We start from the raw sequence: 21,672 nt of genomic DNA, 5'->3' as shown, positions 1-21,672 counted from the left end.
CCGAGTGTGTTATTTTACTATTATTATCATCTTTATTTGTATAGAGGTACAATGTAACTGTTGCAAAGGAGTTCAAGTTCATGTTCACTTTATAAACTTTGTAAAGTGTAAGATCTTAGTTTCAAAACTTTCTTTAAATTAAATTTAATGTTGCTTGGACAGAGCTTACTCATTACAATCCAGTCTCTTTAAGCAGATTTTTACATAGTTATCATTCAAGTTCTGTCACATGATATTTCTATAAAATTTTCTTTATCTTTTATCGATAATGATGTAGCTTTTCCTAAATTTTCTTTATAGAAGGGGTTTGAAATCCATTTATAATTTGTGTTTTCAGGTTTTGGGAAAATACTCCATTAAAGACAATTTTAATCCTATTAAATGTGCTATTATATTTTCTCGTATATCTTGAGACAGACCAACCTTATTACTGTACATATTAACAACTTTACTGTATAATATTATTAATTAAAATAATTTTTATGTATTATAAGGAAAAACGTTTCTACGATATTTTTATGATTTAATTTTTTATATCTGCCATTATGGATTATTTTTCGCGTACCACCAACCAGCAACTCGCGTACCACAGGTTGGGAAACGCTGCTTATGATTTTGTTTTTTTAAATTATAGAATTTGTAGCACTGTTGGCTAAGATGGGGAACTGCCACTTGAATTGCAGCTACGTTATACCCCGCAGGAAGAAATTTAAAGAAATTTAGTTTTTCACGGGTTGTCCCCTGATGAATTCAATCCTTGGCTTATTCAGTACTTTTCACTAACATGGATAACATTTAAGCACGGTCCTTTTTTTTTAAAAAAAAAGGCAAAATGGAGAGTTGTTTAAAAGCTTTAAAGGAAAGGGCACGCCTCTTACTTTTCCGAAGAAAAAGGTGAACCAATAAGATTCAGGGTGTTACGTAGCTGACCCTCACCTTAATCCTACGACATTTCTTAAATGTCAAAACCAAACGTTGAAGAGCATAGGAGTCCATGGTTAAGAAGACAGAGGGTTTTCTCAAAAGTAATAAATAATATGGGTTAGAAAGGGCACAAAACGAACAATTTTGGGCATAAAACTTTTTGGGCCCTTATCTCGAAGTACCCGGTAAAGTAAGTTGTAGTAAAGGTTCATTACTATGTAGAAAAAGTTTTTATCTAGGCAACTTACGAAAGCATCACTTCTATAACTTACAAAGAGCGAGCCAGAGATCATTTTTTATTTATCTTGCTAACATGTCAAATGTTTCCAATTCTAACTTCTCTCTGGCAAGATCCATTTTGAGAACCTCCAGTGTCCGAAAAAGTGTAATTTTTTAAAAAAAGGTCTTTATTTGTAAATTTCAACTGTTAAATTTTGTATTCATGGTTTTTCTACAACTTTATTTGAAAAATTCGATTAAAAGCACTCCTGGCAAAAGGACGAGGTAGGTAGGTTTTCCTGTAAAAGGACTATTTGAATATTATTAAAAGTTTTGTGTCCTGCTTATTATAATAAAAGGGTTAAAGGTGTTGATAAAATTCCACAGCTGGTGGCGCCACTGTACTGGAATGGATTATTTACTTCTTTAGGATTTTATTAAAATAATTTTCAGCAATTATCATTAAGTTTTCTATTATCAGTGCACTATTATTGGGTCTATTTTATTTTTAAATACATTTTTCTAGAAAAATTTGATTTTAGGGACTTTTTGGGAAGAGAAAAGATGGCTATTCCCTTTAAAATACCTTTTATAGGATAATGTTTTTGGGGAACATTGGAGGTGTCAATAAGTTCACAATAAACAAAATTTCTTTCTTCATACCAACGTTTCGGTAAATATATAACCTTCTTCTTCAGGGTATTGTAAAATTTGTGGAGTCATAACTGTAGCTGATGATATTAGCTAAACATTAAAACTCCAAATTTTTTCAATACCCCGGAAGAAGAAGGTAATATATTTACCGGAAAACGTTGGTATGAAGAATAGTTATTTATTTAACAAGTGTGGAAAGTAGTACTTTTCCTCACACGTGGCAGGGTTTGCACGCGCGAGCGTCTTTACTGGTGGTTGAAAGAAGTGGCTTTACCCACTAGTGAGGTAAAGTTGGGCATTACACAGCTGATTTTAATTGAGTAATGAGAACATTCCTACATGGTTGAAGAAAAACAAAATTTGTTTTTTGAATTTATTGACCGCACCTTCAATTTCCCCCGAAAATCATCAATTAATAACGGTCAAAAAAACCAAAACTATCATTTTTAGGATAATTTAAGACTACCTGCAAGTTGGCGAGAAAATTCCAAAATTGCCGGAAGTAAGTAAATTGCTCAAAGGACCTTTTTTTTTTTTTTTCTCGAAATGTCACCAAAATTTTCGCTAAATTTTGTATTTATATCTAAAAGTTTCTATTTGAATTTATTTTAAATTTGTTTTAGACATTTTGAGGAGTTACTTAAAACCAGGTAACAACTCCAGACTTGGAAGTAGTCGAGTGTGGATGTTTTTATTTTTAGGGAAAAAGAGGTTATTACTTAATAAAAGGAAAATCCTGTAAATCAGTTTTCCCAACCAATAATAGCAGATTTACAATCAGAATGGAGTAAAGGAAATGTGAAAAAAATGTTCTCCCTCTATTTTATTTTTTTGGATAAACCGGTAGTCGGGAAAATTCAATTCAAATAGACAACTTTTCCAGAATTAAGTTTATATCCTTCTTTTTTTGGGGGGCAGAAAAGAAGGATGAAGAAAAATAAAAAAAGGGACTGTATTTAAGGAAACAGCCTTGCTCTGTCCTTAATCCAAATCTCTCATCCTTCCCTAGGACCGAGATGCTGGAGAAATTAAGGTTCTTCCTTTTTATGCCCGGTTAGACAGTGTGAAAGCCTAACCTACAACAATGACTCGCAGGAATAGGTTTTCCTTCTGAACTCCATTGTTGCTTTTCTTTTCTTAGAATTTTTCTCTTTTTTTTTGCCTTTTTCTCCTTTTTACAAAGCTCCTGATTAAGTCGGCAGTTGAGAGTGGGATACTTTTATTACGTTACAGCGAAAGGAGCTCTAAGATTTGTTATTTCAATTCTGTTTATAGCTCTTATTAAATAATACTGTGGTTGAAGTTCTGTCTTATTTGTTTAATTAAATACACGCAGGGCCTTGCAAATCTGGGGGCGAGTGACTTAAAATCAGCTGAAAGGTACATTTGTTTATTTATTTTTTAATTCAGAATAAAAATATTTTTTAAAAAATTTATTAGTTAAGTTAGACCAGCGCTAGATGCACCATTAGTAACAATGACAATAACTGACACCTCTACAAACTCACTAATTGAGGGGAGAAGTTACCCATGAGATAACTCTCCCTAAGTCGTCTCCAGGATTAGCTACTCTCCTCAGAAGAGAGAAAATCGCGAGGCCACTGGCGTTTTAATCGCCTGGGAGGATGATCTGGATGGTGTTGAGATGATAAATGGCGGACAAGAGGATTGGAATGAGAGTGTAAGTTCTGATGAAAACTTTTATAGCGAGTTCCAACAACCTGGACCTACAAACGGAATTTCCAGGTCTAAGTGGATAGTTAGATTTGAAACGTAAAATGGAGCCGTTAACGATAGTGTGGAGAATTTTAGACTGAAGAGTTTGAATTCGTTGAAGATTTGGAGCGTTTCGTTGAACCCCACAGTTCAATACCGTGCAGTCCAGGCGGGTTTTAGAATAGAATTGTAAATCAGTCTTTTGTTATTAAGTGAAAGATTTGATCGTTGGTCTAGCAGTCTTTTAAGTAGTCCATAACGTCTGTTAATTTCAGTTCGTTTAAGTCGTGTGTGCGGGTTCCAAGTCAGTCTTTTGTCTAAATACAGCCCAAGATAACGGACAACAAATAGCAGGAGGAATTGGAATTGAGTCATAGAAGATTGGAGGAAGAATGATGCGGCGGAGAGTAAAAGTAATGTAAAAATATTTAAATCAATAAAATTGTTTAGGCTGTAAACCAACTGATTATGGGACTTCCCAAAAACGACCAGAAACCCTCCTCAAATTAATTTCCCCCCCCCCAAAGGTTTCAAGCTAAGACTGGCAAGTCTATTGATCTCAGAATGAGAACTTTAATGGTTTCTTAGATAGCCAAAAACATATTTGCTACAGTTTTTTTAAGATAGTCATCGAACATTCCCTTTTTTTGATTTTTTCTTAACCCCAACAGAAAACACCTAAATTAATAATAGTTTTTTGCTGGCTACTCTGGCCAAGATGGGTGACACAAAGTACAGGAGTTGCGGTTGGACGGCCTTGACTGGAAGAGTCGGTTGAATGGCAAAAAGATTTGAGGGAACACTATTGTTCGACGACTGAACAAAATAGTGAGTAGAACCTTGAGAACCGAATACATTTTTTTGTTACTTTATCTGCTTCTGCTTCTTACAAAATCTAGTTTCACGATTTAAGCCTTATTATTTACAATGCACTTAAATAAAATCAGTACCACAAAATGTGCACACAGTAAATAAATAATTTAAAAAAAAAAAAAAACAATATTCACGTTAATTCAAACAAATAAAAATAAGAAGAAGAAGAAGTTACTTCATATCCTGTAAAATCTGAAATATAACTGTGAAAAACTGTGATATTTAATAAGAAAACACGTATCACTATTACGCTATAAACTTAAGTATGAATTTAAAAAGACAACCAAAAAGAAAATACTAAAGATTTAACTCTACGTAAACTATACACTAAATCCTCGCCATTTATCTACCTATTATTAAAAATTAATAAATACAAAAAAAAAAATAAATTAACAATCCCCTTATTCTGCTGCTAAACAACAACAAGAACAACAAATTATGTTTCATGAACAATAAATTGTTAGATAGGTCCGACGTATTAAAAAATAAAAACTACTTCTTTTTTTTTTAAATTATAAAAACAGTGGACAGATTTTTTTGGTGATAAAATTTAATTCATTTAAAAGGAAAAAATACTCTAAAATTGTCTAAACTTTATACTGTAATATACGGCCCTTCTTTACAAAAAAATTAATTCTACTCAAAAAAAAATACTCGTTCTTAAACTAATTAGTAAATATGTTCGTGAAAAAAAAGGAAGTAACCCTTCTAAAAAATTTTACCTTCCAAAGGTAATAAAATTATGTAAAAATAAAAATAATTACCTTAATTACTGTAATTAAAGAAAACATTTTCACTAAATAAGTATAAAAAAAACACTCAATCTAATTAAAAATGTCTAAATTATAAGTCTATGTTTTGTTTTACAATGATAAGGGCGGAAGACATATGAATTTTGTTAAAAAGGGTTATAACTAAAGGGCAATAGATTTTGGATAGATATTCAGTGGTTTTTTCCAATTAATATCGTATTTCTTGATTTGCTACTCATGCTTACTATAATATGTTATTGAATATTTTTGTTTTTTTAGTATAATAATAACTTTGTTACAAGTTACATATATTTAAAAACAAAACTTGTTAAGAATTTTACTCTAAAAATAAAATGAAATAATAATAGTAAATCAAAAAACTGGGTATTTTTATAAAAATGAAAAAAAAAAACTATGGAATAGATAGATACACTAATGTAGCTCCAAAAATTAATTAAAAACTAACCAAAAATACACTGAAAATATATTATAATGCCCCAAAAATGGTTTGGCCCAAAGACGGAGTGTCTAAGCTTGAAGGGTGCCTTAAGGGTCATATTTAATAGAAAAACGTTTACTGGCTCTGAGCGGTTATAAGCAATGCCCGCAAAGCTAAGATAGTTTGTTTACTGGATTCAATTTCCCCAGTCTTAGGCCTTGGATTTTATTTTATGTTTAATATGAGAAATTTATAGTAAAGTATGTTTGTTGGCCGCCTCTGGCCCACAACACCTAATTTGGTAGTTGGGACGTAAAGCCCCGCCTGAAAAAAACAAGCATTACTTTACTTTTACTTTTAATAAGTTTTCAGTGTATTTTAAGTTTAAACTTTTCTGGGAGCTGTTTCTTCATAAAGTAAGTTCAAACTAAGTTTTCCATAAAATCTAAACCTAATTAAAAATATTATTAAAATTAATAATAATATAGTCCTGTATAATTACTAAAAATATACACAATACATTTTTAATTTAGGAAAACAATAGGTACAGACGGAAAATAGACTTTACATTCTTAGTAAAGATAGATTTCTTTCATTTTAATGATATTTTTATGGCCTTAATTAAAACACTAACTAAAACACTAATAAAACATAGATTATACAACTGTATTACACATTAATTACTATATGTATATATTTGAGTGTTTGTAATTTTGTAGTAATAATATTACAATATAGAGTTTTCTTTACCTGTAAATTAATACTAAATATTAAGTATAGAACGAATATAATGTTTTGAATCTACAAATAAAGAAATTAAATTTAGCGACGACCTCATGCGTCTCTACAAAGTAACCTTAGGTATTGGTCAATTAGTTAATAACAAAGGAATCAATACTGTCTTAACGGAAGTAAAAGAAATAATCCCACCCAACTACTGTAAACAAAGTTACTAATGATTTTAAGAAAAAACGGGAAAAAGGAGTCGAAGAAAATAAATTTGAACCAGGAAAACCAAAATGAAAATCCCAGATGTAAATTGAGGCTTTGATAAACAATAGTTTGCACGAACAATTATGTTGTAATTGAAATGAGGACAAATTCTATTTATTGACCACAATCCTATGAGGTTCTCGTATCAGCGAAATGTAACTAATTGCGGTTTTGCCCGAATACTGTAACGAAACATAATTTGATCATTAAGGCCTTAACGAGCTAACAGCAAAAGCATAAATATCATTTACTTGACTCGTTCAGCGGTTAATGGAAGCTAGCTACGAATATTCAGTTGCTGTTTGTCTCATTGTTTAGTGGGTTTTTTGGGTTATTTATTTGGTTGTTGCGTTCCAAAGCTTCGCTTACAATCTGCTGAGTAATAACTAGCAAAAGTTCTTAGGTGGCTCCAAATAAACTGCCCAAAATGCCAAAATTTGCCTTCAAAATAGCTTATAAGCCAACATCTCCCCATCTAAATCAATCCCAATTCTACGTGATCGCCACCATCCTTACATTTCGATTTTATCAAAATTTTAGAATATCTCGTAAGGCTATATATATAAAAAAAAACTAAACTGCGTAAGACCCATTCTTTTAATTAACCTCCTATGTTCAGGTAATCGCAGACAAGATAAATAAAAATGGAGGACATGTTTCAAAGATTTCTCATGGCCAATTCTTGCACGAATTGCCTCCCACCCAAATTTTATCAAAAAAGGAACCATACCCAGTAAGAATCACTGAATCATTTGAGAAGACTTTTTTAGAGCGTTCCATTTTTAAAACTCCCTAATTAAAGGGGGCGAAAAACGATTCTTTATTACATTTTTCTCGGAACCAGAATCAGGTTCACTTCGTGCCATACTTAGATTGTGTTCGCAGGTTCTGGTTTCATGTCCCTATTGAGACCTTCCGGCATTCCTCGATATCACACGTGTTTAGGTAGACCTTTCTATATCTTTGACCACTTACCACTTACAGTGTCAGTAGGCAACTATTTGTAATCTATCCAGCCTCAAGTACCAAAAAATAAGATAAATACCAAGGGGGGAAAAAAACACAAAATTGGGAATATTAACTATTGATTTCATGCTAAACCCAAAAGAAATAATTTATTTTAAAAATTATTTTCCACACTAAAAAAGAAAAACAGGAAACAGGAAATTAAAATGACAAAAAGTTCTAAAACTAAAATGAAATCAAAAAATTAAACAAAACAAAATGGATTCTAAAATAAAGAACATTCGATTCTATGCGCTTTATTGTTCTTTGTTTTTGAACCACTACGAGCGTCGTTTGAAAAGTCCGTGCAAAAATAAAAACTACTTAATTTTTTGGGATAAACCTTTTTTATTTTTCAACATAGTCTCCTTTAGGCTTATACACTTCGTCCAACGCTGCTCTAGTTTGTTGATCCCTTCCGAAAAATAGGATTGGTCCAAGTCTGAAAAATAGCTATTCGTTTCTACAATCACCTCCTCGTTTGAATAAAATCTTTTTCCCGCCAGCCATTTCTTCATATTGGGGAACAAATAGTAGTCCGAGGGAGCCAAGTCTGGAGAATAGGGGGGGATGTGAAACGAGTTGGAACCCTATTTCCATTAATTTTGCGACCACAACTGCTGAGGTGTGAGCTGGTGCGTTGTCGTGATGGAAAAGGACTTTTTTTGTGGGCCAATCGTGGGCGTTTTTCTTGCAGCTCGGTTTTCAAACGGTCCAATAACGATGAATAATATGCACCTGTAATAGTTTTACCCCTTTCCAGATAGTCGATGAGGATTATTCCTTGCGAATCCCAAAAGACAGTCGCCATAATCTTTCCGGCCGAAGGAACGGTCTTCGCCTTTTTTTGGCGCAGATTCCCCCTTGGTAACCCATTGTTTAGATTGTTCTTTGGTCTCAGGAATGTAGTGATGTATCCATGTTTCATCCACAGTGACGAAACGACGCTTAAAGTCTTGCGGATTCTTCTGGAACAGCTGCAAACCGTCCTTGCAACACTTCACACGATTTCGTTTTTGGTCAAGCGTAAGCAATCGCGGCACCCATCTTGCGGATAGCTTTGTCATGTCCAAATGTTGATGCAAAATATTATGTACCCGTTCAGTCGAGATGCCCACAGCACTAGCAATCTCACGCACCTTCACTCTACTGTCATCCATCACCATATCATGGATTTTATCAATGATTTCTGGCGTCCAGTACGTTCAGCGTCACTTGTGCCCATATGGCCACTCCGAAAATTTTGAAACCACTTATAGACTGTTCTAATCGAAGGTGCAGAGTCACCATAATGTTTATCAAGCTTCTCTTTGCCTTTCATAAAGTAGTGTTTAATCAACACACGAAATTCTTTTTCGTCCATTTTTTTGAAAATCACTCGACTTCCTCGATTCAAACGAATGCCAAACACAAAGAAATAGACCGATCTGGCTGAAACTTGGTGTGTGTTCTTCCAAGAGATGCTACTAACTAAACATAACCTCGATACTCGCCAGTGGTGCTATCTCTCTGACTTTGCACGGACTTTTCAAACGACCCTCGTATTTTTGTTTGTATTCACCAAATTCTAAATATATTAATACAAAAACAATAAATTAATATATATTTTTTATTTACTTTATGTTGTTTTCATTAAAGAATAAAAACTAAATTACAACAAAAAAGAGACAAAACTGAAGGGCCTAATTATAATTTTTATTAAGTAACGATCAACTAAGATATACTTTCTACGACGGGGATTTTCTTGCCAAGTATTTTCAAAATCATTTTTTTACACTTGTGAATAAATAATATTTTTTTTACTTATTATTTGTTTTTTTTTTCTATGCTTACACTTAGTTTTTTACCTTGCCTGTCTGATCTTTCCTCATTTCACTAATGGCTGTTCTTACTTGTGCCCTTACTAATGAATTGCAAATCATCTTTTCAATTTGTTGTTATCTGTTTTCTTTTTATAAATTTATTATCAACTCTCTCCTTAGTTCCCCATTTTTGGCTTTAGTGTTGTAGCTACATGGTGTCCCAATACATCCGGACTGACTGCGCTGTGGTTGTTTACTCGCTTCGTAGCAGGATGAATTCTTGTCTTCCATTTTTTCTTTGTCCAAAGATGTCTTTTTGTTCTTTTCATTTTTTTTTTTTTTAAAGAGAATTGCAGAGAAAGAGCGTCATGATTTGCTTTGACTCCTCTTGACCAAACCGAACTGATGGGTTGAATCTTTGGTAGTTGGTGTTGATGTTCACAAAGTGACTTAAAACGCTTTAAAAACAGTCAAAAGTGAAAACAAAAAAAAAACACATTTAAAAATTAAATTAAAGGTGGCCATTTAGACCGCCTTTAGACCCTTAGTTTTTACATAAAACATATTTTATGTTGACAATTCATATCTATTGTCTACTCTATATATTAAAATTATACTAAAAATAATAAACCATAAAAACGAAAACGAAAAAGAAGAAAACCAAAAATTAACTGTGTGTATTTGTAAAATTTTAGTCATGCGCAAGATAAAATCTTTTTATTGCAACTTTTTAATTAAAAATTTGTATTAAAAAATATTAAACGTCACCACAATTCTTCCAATTTGAATATTCAGCCATTTTTTTTAAAAAAAATATTATTTTAGTCCTCCATTTTTTCTCTTTTCTAACCGCCATTATCCGACCTGAAATCGTTCGAAAATATAAGAATAATTAGATCCAAAAGAGATTAAAAAAAAAAAAAAATATGTTGATTACCAATTCGCTACATCGACTTTCTACTGGTGCTAAAATTCGCTAAATTATGTAAACATTTAATGAACAACGGGGGATAGATTGTACACTAAACTACACACTGACCTAAACAACACTTAAGGTTGTTTTTAATTCATTTCAAAATCAATTTCACTTTGATTACTACCTATATGAACCTATATGAATATATACACTGCCGCTCAAAAGTTTAAGACCACCTGTTATTTATATTAATTAATAAGTTTTAATCACTCAAAACCCTAATTACACTTACGGTAGGCATACGTTCAATGGCGGTGCTTCAAAAGACGTGTATAAGATTGTAACAGGTGACGAATCATGGATATATGCGTATGGAGCCGGAAACTAAACAGCAGTCGACTGTATGGGTGTTTCAAGATGAACCAAATCCAACAAAAGTTGTTCGCGCTCGAAGCACTTCGAAACAAATGGTCGCCTGTTTTTTCGGAAAAACTGGTCATGTGGCAACAGTCCTTTAGAGGAACGTAGAATGATCAATTCTGAATGGTACACAACCATTCAGTTTGCTGGAAGTCTTCGACGAAATAAGGAAAATAAACAAGCGCTGTCGGATCATTCTTCATCAAGACAATGCCAGCTGTCACACATCTCGTCTAACAGCCGACTATTTGAGCACTCAAAAAATCGAATCATACAGTCCTGATTTGGCACCAAATGACTTCTTTTTATTTCCGAACGTCAGAATAAATTACGTGGACAACGATTTTCGTCTGTAGAAGAAGCCGTTGATGCATTCAAGCGGAATGGAAAAAATGCTTTGACAAGTGGGTTCGAATGCATGCAGAAGTGTATAGATCATAAAGGAGAATATTTTGAAAAACAATAAAGTCATTTTCAATGACAAATTACTGTTTTTTTATTATTAGGCTCAAAATATAAATAGTGCCCCTCGTATATTGAACTGTGTACTTCTGTTAACATATATTAAAGCTTCATTGTTGAAAAACAATGTTAATTTGTGTTATTTATTCCAAAATATATCGAATATTCTCAAAAAAATGAGGTGGTCCTAAACTTTTGACCGGCAGTGTAGGTTTCGTAACCGTAAATTATTCAATTAAGGATTCAAAATTGGCGAGGAATCGGTCAAATAAAAAAAAAAACTCGTCTTTTTGCCAACGTTTCGGACAAATATATTGCCTTCTTCAGGGCGTGGCTATGCTGGTTGGTTGTGTTACAGAAAATCTATTTTCAGAAGACAGAAGAAAACTCAGGAAACAGTTTTCTGTAACACAACCAACCAGCATAGTCACGCCCTGAAGAAGACAATGTATTTGTCGAAATGTTGGCAAAAAGACGAGTTTTTTTTTTTTTATTTGGACCGATTCCTCCCCAAATTTTGAATCCATAATTTGTAAAAAAACAATAAAATAAGATAGAAACAATCTCTGATTTGTGCTAACAATAAAACTGTTCCAACAATTTCTACGGAAATTATATACAAGTTGTTCTATATTTGGAAATTTGTCTAAACGGTTGATCTGTTTTCAATTCTGTAAGTTAATAGTGCATTAAATTTGTTTATTCCTCTCTCCATCTTCCTAGGAGCTTTTAAAGATCTGTATCTGTTATTTGTAACCAGAGTTAACACTGACTAGAGGTCGTTAGTGCGTTGAAAAAAGCTCAGAGCGCCTAGCAAAATACTTATTCAAAAACCGAAAGAAATATAGAAAAATTGACAAGGCGAAATCGTTGCAAAAAACAAAACAAAATAATATCAGTGCTAAGTCATACATCATAATCTGTTGGATACAGAAATTTGTGCTTCGCCTAGTTTAAAACCTGCTAGTCGAGTTAAAAGAATGGAAGTGAAACTAAATTGTTGGTGAATAAAGATCTTATTAGAAGGAATTATGGTCTAGAAAAGGAAAAAAAAAACAGTTACTGATCAAGAGAAAACAGATGTTTAAATATCTGGACCAGCATTTGGATTTATTTAAGTTGGGTAGTGTAAGAAATGGGGTGGTGCATTTAACGGTTCTGGGCAAATTTAAGAGTTTGCACTCCGAAAAAAGTTGGGTTTGGGGTATAGAAGAAGAATGATCAAGATTTGTTGATGAAAGATCAAGAAGAGTAAAATAAAGATACAGTTGCATATAACCAAACAAGATCTCAGTATCCAAGAACATAGACCGTTAAGATCCAAAGTTAAGTGCAAAGAAAGTTGTTCAAGTCAAACTAGACTGAGGAGATATCTTTTAAAAACAAAACGACATTTAAATCTAAAGTCAAAATTCAATAGCTTTATTGAGGACTACGAAATTCTTGTAAAAAACAAAATATATGAAGTTACAGGAATCCATAAGATATTAGTGGAAATCGGTTCACAGTTGATAAGGTTACGAACGACCTAACATGATACATTACAAGGGTTTTTTCTTCATGGGATTTGAGGGCTGTAGCAATGAGGTTCTCTCAGTTTTCACATTTATTTTCAGTGTATCCCAGCCTGGCATAGTAAATCCAACCTGTATCCTGCAATCCGTTTATACAGGAAACACATCCCCTCTACTCTCTAATATTATTATGCGGGTGAAACCACTAAACCTCGCAGGCAGATCTCTTTGAATACTCTTGAAGTACGCAGGACCTCCTTCAATAGTGCTCGCATTGGTGGTTTAAACTTAACATGAACAAATTACAACACAAAAACGATAAAACCACCTATCGGTAGGTATTAGTATAGAGGTTACGAAGCATAGATTTGTTAGGGGAAGATCCCCAGTTCGAATCTTGTGGTAGCTACTTTTAATTTTTTTTTTTTTATAAAAAATGTTAATAGTAAAGTATAGGCTTTTGCCTAATTTTATCGACAACTAATCCTGGCTTTCCTTCATTCAACCAAGTCTGCAACACGGTATTCAACCTGACTGGATAGTGGACTAACTTGGAATACGTATACATACCCGACTGAAAAAGACAAGAATTGGGCAGAAGATACAATCAACTGAGACCTTCTTATTGGACCAAATTCTACCGTGAACAAACAAAACTATTTACTAAAGATTTTTGCAAACAATATGGACATAAAGGAGCCGAACAGCGGAGATTCAGAGATCTCTATCAAATCTTAGGTATACAGTCTTTTCCAAAAGAATTCCCTAATAAGTTTCCAATGATACCTTCCATAAGATTCCGTTTATCTCAGAATTAATCCAATATCCTCAGCTTCCACACTAATCTATCCAATAATCCTAGTCCTACAGCTCCACTTGTGAGTCCCATTTGGACAACCCACCAAGCCGCTTTAAAAGGAGATATTCCCGAGATCAAACCAGGATAGTCCTCTTCACAAGCTCATCAGATATGACACTTAGGACCACGTATTTTCTATATAATAACCAAATTGTAGTATGATACATAACTTACACAGATTGCAATAAATAATCATTTGAACAAATTATAAAGATTTTTTTTGTTCGCTTAATAAAAATAAAATAGTCTTCATTTTGAATATACAGTTTAGTAAAGAACAAGAAACAAGTATACTGCGAATCATTTTATGTAAAAGAATTATCGTGAAGAATTAAAAGAATTTATGTTCCCATTTCTGCAAATTTGCTAAAGATATAATTTCTCTTTCTGCAATCAGTACCAAAGAATGTAAACGACAATATATATTTTTTTATAATTTTCCTTTTAGCAAATTGAATTTATAATCCAAATATATTACAATCTTGCCAACATACTCGGAATGTTTTTGCTCCTGAAAATTTAATAATGGAAATATGGCGGAGAGAAAGACGCGAGATTCCTTTTTTAGTACATTTCCTTAAATATTATTTAATGAAAATCTGGTCATAAAATAAGAAAATTGTATTTATGAAAATTACCAAGTAAATTACTTTAAAGGCCAAATGGTTTTCTGTAAAAATAAATTCCATTTTACTTCTCTAACTTAAGAAAAATGAATGGCTTTTAAATTCTTGTTGAGTTTTACGCTTAAAATTTGGGAATCTTTTTTCTTCGATCTATAAAGAACTAAATAATAATTGTAATAAATGTTTTAATGGAGAAACAGCATGCTTTGGAAATCCTTTTTGAAGAGCCAACATAAAGTGCAACTATCTTATCTCATAAACGATCCATTCGTTTGGATAATTCACCAAAGTTTTCCTTCTACTTATAGTACCATCAAGTCTTCAATAAAGTACTTTTATCACGAATGTTGGTAGAGATGTACCTAGTTCTGTTTCATGGTTCTTCAAATTCTCCTGATTTCCCCGCTTTGTCTTCCTTTTGGTAGTACTCTTAAGAGTGCCCATGTCTTTACCCAAAAACCGTTGGTTGATTATTTCAAATAATTTATCAGCTGCTTTAATGATAAATTAACAGGGAAATGTGAGAACTAAATTCGTAACTTTTGATGTCTCATTTGTTAAAATCACCCAGTCAAACACATCTTCAAAATAGCTCTTTCCCAACATACCGCCATCACTTCTTACTGGCAGCTTTTCTAGTCCAAGAAATCCCGAAGACTTATTATATTTCTTTCAATTTCTTCATTTTAATTCACGTCATACCCGCTCTTGTCTCTTCCATCTTTACATTCCTTCCCAAAAGACGTTCAGCCAATGACAAATTCTTGTCACTTCAATTTAGAACTCTCTACCTGTTTATCTTCGACACCACTTTTCTCCAACTCGTCTCTATTTTCATCTCTACCAACTCCAAGCTGGCCATTTCAGCAGCATCTTAAGTTATTCTTTAAAATTATATATTTCTGTTTAATTTAGTGAAAAGTATGTTCTATTACTATCATTTACCCTTTATTTAATATTTAGATAAAGGTTCTCTCAATTTTGTTTGAGTTCTAAGTTGTGAATGATTTATTTCTATTAGCCAGATTAGGCTATTTGTTTTTTTATTCCTAAGACACTTATGCCCTACTATTAGACTACAGGAGCCCAGTCTACTCAAAATAATAACGTAGCTATTTTCATAATTATTTGCCAGCATTGAAACGCATCTTCTATCCGGAACATCGTACCGTAAGTACGCGTTCTCTGAGCAAACGAACGCTTGCAAAATGTTTGGGCAGGTTAAGGTGGGTTTGTTCTTCAGCTTCCAGCAATACCAACAGTTCTTCTCTACTTCTTTCCGAGATAAATTGCTTTGAAAAGGGTATAACGGTTTGAAGAATCAACTTCGAATGCCTTTAGATGTTTACAGAAAAGTAAAAAGCGATATCGTGATTATCACACGAACAACAATTTTAAAACCAGAAAATTCTAGTTTTACCAGTCCAAAAGTTTTTTTTGCGAATTCTCCATGATTTCTTTCCCTGACTAGATTAAGGGAAGCATACATAGTGACAAAATTTTGGAATTTTAAGTATTCTCGAATCTGTTGCAGCTTTCTCATAGTTGTATAAGTGTAAGAAAATTGATGAAACTAGTTGAAAAATCAATCTTCGCTTTTAAATCCAATCTTGGCAATCCAAGCTTTACAGAAAGCAATATTTCTTCTTGGAACAAAGTTAAATTATAACCTCCCGGAGGCAAAAACAAATCCATTCTTGGAGCTTCAAGAACAAATTATTTTAAATTTTAAAAAGAATAAAGTTTTAAATAAAGAGAAATAAAATAAATAAACGTGGATATAAAGGTCATCTTGTGGAAGAGAAATTAAAAAAAATATATACTGTGAAAAAATTAAAGGAAGAAAATCAACGGCAGAGAACTCTATAAAGTGCTTTTTAAACAAAAGAACTTTGATGAAAAAATAACAATAAATAGAAAGTAAAAAAATATTAAAAAATGAAAAATATGAGAGAGTTATGAAGTGCAAAGCTATTAATGGCGGTGATGGAGAGAGAGTGAAAAGAATATCTTAGCAAAGAAGTAAATATATATTGGAAATGGATTTTTTAAAAGAAGAAAAATATGACAGGTGGATTATATAAAAGTATGAACAACACTCTTCAGTGGAAAATAATAATAATAAAAGGTGGAAATGCTATAGAAAGAGCGTTGTTCGCAGGCTCCTGAAACAGTTCTCTTCATTGGAGAGCTCAGAGCGTGCTTTTTGAAAAGATCTTTGCCACATTCTCTTCAACATTTCTCTTTTTACCTCATTCTTCTGGGCATTCTCTTACCCCGCCATTTTCACATAAATATACATGCACACACATAGCAAAATGTAGAAACGTTTAACGCGCCAATAAACAACGCTAGAACGTTCACTAATGCCAGCGTTCCACAACAACAATTCTAAACAGTTTAAATGGATTCCCAAAGTAATGTATTGATTTTTCAAAGACTGGAAATTCTAATGTTCTAAAATAACCTTTTAAATAAGTAACTCCTCTGTAAATGTCTTTCACAAATCAAGCAAAATTTCTGCCGCTTTCAGAAATACAGAACACAAATTTTTCTGCCCCGAAGAGTTTGATATTAAATTTAATTTAAATATAATTTCCTTAAAAAACAAGTTTTATTTAAATAGGATGAAAAAAATAACTGCTAATTTCAGTCATATTTCGTATTTTTTTTATTATTTTATTGAGCCGAGCATTCGACTAGGGACTACGAGGTGTGGCTATTAAATAACGAGACTGATGCTGCTACAGAAGAACTATGCATGCGCCAAATCCTAACTATCCGACAGCTGTGCAGCCTTCTCTTTCGATTGCAGCGCCTCAAGTGTTAGTAGAGAAATCTGTTTGACCGGAACCGTCGGTTGTGTAAGAGGTGTTAGTTTCGTTTTGCCTAAAATATGATACTACAAGTGTAGTAGAGCAACGAATTGTGAAATTTCATATGAAACTGGGTAAAACCGCTACTGAAACTTATCTTTTATTAAAAGAAGTTTATGGAGATGAATGTTAATCACGTGCGCAAGTTTTTGAGTGGTTCAAGCGTTTCCAAGATGGCCGAGAAGACGTCGGATATGATGACCGCCCGGGTGGCCCTTCTACGTCCAAAAGGGATGAAAACATTGATTATAATTAGTCAACATTTCTACCGTGAGGTGCTTGCTCAACTCCGTGAAAAAGTAATGAAAAAAACGACCCGATTTGTGAAAGAACTAGTCACGGGTTCGAGATCAAGACAACGAGCCTGTCTGTTAAGACGTTTTTAGCCAAGTACAACAACCCATTTTAAGGCCATCCGCCTTATTCGCCTGACCTGGCCCGATATGACTTTTGTCTGTACCCCCAAAGTCAAATCTGCATTAAAAGGAACACGATTTCAATCCGTTGAAGCTGTGTAAGAAAAAGCGGCACGCGTCATGCAGGAGCTCACAGAAAAAGACTTCCAGCACTGTTTTCGAACAATGGTAAATTCGCATGGAGCGTTGTAGGGGTAGGGGAGGGGTGTATATTGAAGGTGATAATAACTAAATATGTTTAAATTTAAAATCAAATGTTTTACAGCAATAGTCTGGTTATTTAATAGCCACACCTCGCAGGTCATCTTCAAGGCTAATTGGCAATGCAATATTTTACATCATTAAAGGGATGGTATGTCTTCTGTCTTTACTGCTCATGGACTAGAAGATGACCCTAGTCCCTAGGTCGAAAGCTCAGCTCAATATATAAAAATATTCAAAATATGACTGAAATTAGCATTTATTTGTTCATCCAATTGAAACAATGAATCAGTTACCAAAAATAATGAACAATATGATTTGTTTATTAATAAAAATTAAGGAAACTTCGAACAAAACGCAATATCCAATGTTGAGATTAGCTGGATTCAGATTTATTTAACGCTTTGTTAAATCTTTAACAAGTAAAACGGGCCTTTTAAACATCAGGAGTTCATAAAATTTTAAAGAGATACAAGAAAGAATATATTTCTTGATTACAGGTAGCAGACAAAAAGGACAAAGTCAAGGCTAATTTAGAAACCATAATGCTGTATTAAAAACAATATATACAGTATTAGCTACTGATATACCGAGCCTAAACCGAATTAATTGATTATTTAAAATGCATAAATTACAATTAACTAAGTTGGTGATTTAGTATTAATGTTATTACAAATGTAGCTTAGCGCTAGATGGAAGTTAAAGGGGAATTTGTAGAATTATTCTGATTGGCTAATAATTATTACTAGTTAAACGATAATGCTAATAATTAGCTTTGTTTCTGTATGCCCTTAGCCCTTTGCTCGATTCTCTCTACTTTGATTGTCAGTACAGGAAATCCATTACCTTTATTCTTGAATTGATTTTCACAGAACTGTGTGCAGTTAAATATTCATCGAGGTCTTCTACTGGTATAATAAGATCATCAAAGCAGAAAAATGATTTGTGCATAAACTTCCTTGCTCCATTGCCTAGACCAGGGATGGCGAACCTTTTTGAGACGTGGGTCAAATTTTGTATATATTTTTTGTTTAGCACTAGCTCTTGGGTCACTAATGCCCATTTGCACAAGAATTAAGTTTAAAAATTTTAAACTGAATATTTTCAAAACTAAACATTTTTAAAATTCAGTTGGCTTAACGGGTAAAACGGGACGAAACAAGTGCTATGGAAGTCTCTTTTTACAAACATTACTGATTATTAAATATTATTACCAACCCATGCCTTGGATGTAGCTTTGATTATTATTATCCTTTAAAGCCCGATTCCTATTCCTTAAATTGAAAAGATTTCTATTTATTTATAGTATTATAAGCTTAGAAAATGTTTTTTCTTTAAAATGTTAGCCACAATTTCCTGACAGACGATTGTTATTCATGTCAGTATTCATAAAATTCAAATGGGCTATTTTTATTTTTTTGTAAATATGATAATAAAGTATGTTTTCTATCTATCTATCTATCTATCAAACATAACTGAACAAAACCTGAACCTGAAGAATAATCTAAATATGGTTATTTGCTTTGGGTTGTCGATTTTTTTAACAAACAAAATATGAGTAAAATTATACATTTTTGCTTTATTTCAAATACAACAAAAGCATTTGTCATTATTTGCGTTTTAGAACTGTAGCATTCAAATTGCTTTTGTGTCAATGCGTGATTGAAAAAAATACAGATAGAATATAAATTATCGCACATAATTAGAAAATCTAAATCAACCCGCGTAAACAAACAAATGTTTGCCTAGCAATATTGTGGGTCAGTGAAAAAGCTTGCGCGGGTCAATGTCTGACCCCGCGGGTCATAGATTCGCCATGACTGGCCTAGACCTAGACAGCTAGCAGAGGATGTTTTTTTTTTTTCTGTTGTTTGTGCTGATAAAGTAAAAATAGTTAAAAAAAAAATAAATTGGTCTCAAAAAGAATTATCAATCACAATGTAATAATCGATGTCTCAGGAGATTATTCGCAATTTTAATAATCGTTCGAGATTATTCGATAATAATAATTCGATAGCAAGATTTCCTGCCTCTATTCGCGGACATCCAGCGCCATCTTGTTTTGTTTTTTGTTTTTGAAACAATCTGCCTCAAATTGTGGGTTATTTATTATTTATTTTTTATTCTTTAGTGTGAACTCGGTTAAGTAATTATTGCCAGAGCATAAGCAGTTCGTACTGTTTACTCTCATCAACAGCAAAAAAAAAAAGGGTAGATTCTCTCGTGTGTATGCAGTAAAGAGAGACACAGCACTCATGATAAACGTGATGATGAGTGGGAAGCTGGCAAGTATGGCGTCATTTTACCTGTTCCTCTCGTGTGGTCGTCACACTGAATAGCTACAGTACAAGAGAGAGGGAAACATAAAATGAGTGAGTGAACACGCTCAGTGTGTAAACCGCCGGTGGTAGAGTATGCTACTAGGGTGGAGTACAAAGGGGGACCCCCCCGCAAAAAAGAAAGAAAAAAAGTTAGCGTTAGTTAGGGAGACACTAAACGCTTACTGTGTGAATTGAAGCATACTTTAATAACCTTGTGCTAACGCTCGTATACCCCATGCGAGCGGTTATACCCTAGTATGGTGTTCACCCTGTTATACTTTGTTCTTTAATCTTTTTTTTTTGGGGCCCAAAAAAAAAGTCTACATGGTTCTTCTAATTAGTACTTTATAAAAATCTGGTTGGCAACACTTTCATCCTTCCTTTTTTTGAGAAATTCTGATGGACACAGTTTGTTAGAAGTTTGAAATTTTATTTAAAAAAACACTAAATTTTTGGTTTTTCTTTTTAATATTATTCACTTAAATTGGAACTTTATCTCGAGAAGAATCTCATTTAGTTTAAAAATAAGTTGCTTTCTCAAAAAAACTAGTTAATAACATTTGAGATGAGCTATTCATTCAAAGAAATCATACAAATAAATAATTTAAAAAAATAAAAACAATGTACCCATTTATTCAAACAATTAAAAATAAGCAGAAGTTATACTTTAAACATATCCAGAAAACTCTGAAATATAACTGTGATAAAGTATGAATTGAAAAAAAAAAATACTAAAGAATTCATTCTACGTAAACTATACACTAAATCCTCGCCATTTATCTACCTATAATTAACAATTAATACGAGGGTCGTCTGAAAAGTCCGTGCAAAAATAAAAACTACTTAATTTTTTGGGGTAAACCTTTTTTATTTTTCAACATAGTCTCCTTTTAGGCTTATACACTTCGTCCAACGCTGCTCAGTTCGTTGATCCCTTCCGAAAAATAGGATTTGTCCAAGTCTGAAAAATAGCTATTCGTTTCTGCAATCACCTCCTCGTTTGAATAAAATCTTTTTCCCGCCAGCCATTTCTTCATATTGGGGAACAAATAGTAGTCCGAGGGAGCCAAGTCTGGAGAATAGGGGGGGATGTGAAACGAGTTGGAACCCTATTTCCATTAATTTTGCGATCACAACTGCTGAGGTGTGAGCTGGTGCGTTGTCGTGATGGAAAAGGACTTTTTTGTGGGCCAATCGTGGGCGTTTTTCTTGCAGCTCGGTTTTCAAACGGTCCAATAACGATGAATAATATGCACCTTTACCCTTTTCCAGATAGTCGATGAGGATTATTCTTTGCGAATCCCAAAAGACAGTCGCCATAATCTTTCCGGCCAAAGGAACGGTCTTCGCCATTTTTGGCGCAGATTCCCCCTTGGTAACCCATTGTTTAGATTGTTCTTTGGTCTCAGGAGTGTAGTGATGTATCCATGTTTCATCCACAGTGACGAAACGACGCTTAAAGTCCTGCGGATTCTTCTGGAACAGCTGCAAACCGTCCTTGCAACACTTCACACGATTTCGTTTTTGGTCAAGCGTGAGCAATCGCGGCACCCATCTTGCGGATAGCTTTGTCATGTCCAATTGTTGATGCAAAATATTATGTACCCGTTCATTCGATAAGCCCACAGCACTAGCAATCTCACGCACCTTCACTCTACTGTCATCCATCACTATATCATGGATT

General features: G+C 33.3%; 2 protein-coding genes across 4 annotated transcripts in view; one reads left to right on the top strand and one right to left on the bottom strand.

Moving 5' to 3' along the window:
- The window catches only part of msi (RNA-binding protein musashi), a 631,163-nt gene that overhangs the window by 54,306 nt on the left and 555,185 nt on the right, over positions 1-21,672 (bottom strand). The window contains exon 3 of one of the 3 annotated variants that reach the window (XM_074140663.1): positions 9,423-9,835. The exons of the other annotated variants lie outside the window; for them this stretch is intronic. The gene's annotated coding sequence lies outside the window, so the exon portion shown is untranslated. The remainder of the gene's footprint in view (positions 1-9,422; positions 9,836-21,672) is intronic. 3 annotated transcript variants of the gene reach the window in all.
- Positions 1-21,672, top strand: part of LOC141460544 (uncharacterized) — a 147,073-nt gene that overhangs the window by 82,925 nt on the left and 42,476 nt on the right. The gene's annotated exons all lie outside the window — the stretch shown is intronic.

The sequence above is a fragment of the Rhodnius prolixus genome, unplaced genomic scaffold (assembly GCF_049639745.1).
Source record: "Rhodnius prolixus isolate KJV_2025 unplaced genomic scaffold, Rpr scaffold_6, whole genome shotgun sequence".
In the NCBI taxonomy this organism is placed as follows: Eukaryota; Metazoa; Arthropoda; class Insecta; order Hemiptera; family Reduviidae; genus Rhodnius; species Rhodnius prolixus.
This window is presented reverse-complemented; position numbering and strand designations above follow the sequence as displayed.